The sequence below is a fragment of the Sinocyclocheilus grahami genome, unplaced genomic scaffold, assembly GCF_001515645.1.
Source record: "Sinocyclocheilus grahami isolate Dianchi unplaced genomic scaffold, SAMN03320097.WGS_v1.1 scaffold9059.1, whole genome shotgun sequence".
Taxonomy (NCBI): domain Eukaryota; kingdom Metazoa; phylum Chordata; class Actinopteri; order Cypriniformes; family Cyprinidae; genus Sinocyclocheilus; species Sinocyclocheilus grahami.
The window spans coordinates 6,977-8,928 of NW_015512374.1; positions in this window are offsets into that span (position 1 = coordinate 6,977).

Below are 1,952 nucleotides of genomic sequence, written 5' to 3' on the forward strand. Positions count from 1 at the left end.
CAAGTTCCCTGGTACCAGTCTGATGGTAATCCTGACCGAGATGACCACCAACTGTTAACAATCTCTAATAAATATAAAAACTGGGTAGAATAAACCTGTTTCTAGTAAATAAGAGCTGTTTACAGTGAACACCTTACTGATCTGCAGATGTTTGCTGTGTCCACAACACTGCTGCATCCCGGATGCATTATCATGACAGCCAGTGTAAACATATATAATTTGTATCTTATCCAAACAAAATAAAAACAGAAGAACAAATCAAACATGGATACTTTCCATCTCATTTATTCAAAGTAAACCAGACAAAATGCAGAAAAAAAAGATGTTTCCTTCTCCACAAAATAATATAAAAAATACACCCACTTTCAATTCTATATATAGCCAGACTGTACAAAAAACTGCCTTTATATATACTTAAGTTAACAAAAAAGATTGATTCCTCTGGCATCATTACTTGAAAGCAGCTGTCACTGTGGCAGTACCCTTTTAAAAGGTACTAATATCTACACCTTGGGTACTAAAACGAGCCATTAAATAAATATGGCATAAAACCCAGTGATAGCTTTTTGGACATTTTTTGGAGAGTGCATGATCCACAAGCCATCCTCACCAAATATAGCCGCATCCTGGAGAGAAACAAGGGCTTTATGCAGGAAACCTATAAATGCTTGACTGCAGAGGCTTAGCAACAGAAAAACAATTTCTAAAAATCTTTGTTGTCATTGTTGCATTTTTGTCCAATGCCAATAAATTTTGAATTCAATTTTAATTCCTGTCATAAGCCATGTTGACAGGGTGGTGGATAACACTTTATTTTAAGGTGTCCTTGTTACATGTACTTACTGCTATAATAACAATTATGCATATTTACATGCAAGTAACCCTAATCCCAACTCAAACCATATAGTAAGTACATATAGTTAATTAATATTCCTTAGTACTTAAATGTATAATTACACTATATCTAGGACAGTTGTAATACAGTAACACTATTCGACTTGCACACCAGTGACAGCAGGTTAAAACAACACAGCCTTGGATGCATCGGTAAACAGCCGTTAAGTGAAGCTTTTGGCATCTGTACAGTGGCGTGCATTCGCTCGGACATGCGGCAGCACTGGACGCTTTGTGAGTAAGAGCAATATCTCTCATCTACAGCCTGAATGGGTTCTATGTGATTTTTCAAAATATATTCATAATATTATATGGAATTTATTATACAATATCGGAATTTTTCACTTCACTTCTGTGAAGACTGACATGTCATGTCTGCTCTCCTACAGGACTAATAAGGACCTAATAAATTATTTGCATTCCATCAGACTTACAGTCATTATAAACAGACTTTGGCCATGTCAGTCTCATCATGTGAAATTAAAGTAAGCAGTTTTGGAACACCGCCATAGTGAACTTCATAATATACTCTTCATAGTATACTTATACTGGTTTTCCTTTGCCTGTGTTAATGTTAATGTTATGTCCTCCTTATGCTGTCAAGCTGATCTTCATCGATATATTCATAATCATGCACATCATCGTCATCATCTTCATGTTTTGTGATGGATATGTTGTCCAGACTTTGGCCCTTGGCAAGATCTGAGGGGGAAACAAACGCCCACTCAAAATTTAGGTGAGGACATAAGGACACACAAGCTTTAAAACACAGCCTGTTAAAGGTGAAGTGTGAACTTTTTTTGTTTTGTTTTGTTAAAATACCTTCTCATGTCAATCCTAAATATGTAGAGCTAATTATAAATAAGCAGTTAGTGGGTTGATTTCCTTAAAAGTGGACACTGCTCTGGCAGCACAGCTGACTCAACCAACAGAGTGAGTCTGAAGGAGCAAGTGTTCAGGGGCCTCATTTATAAAACACGCATAGGCACAGATTTGATCTTAAAGGAGACATGTTATGCCCTTTTTTTACAATATGTAATATAAGTCTCTGGTGTCCC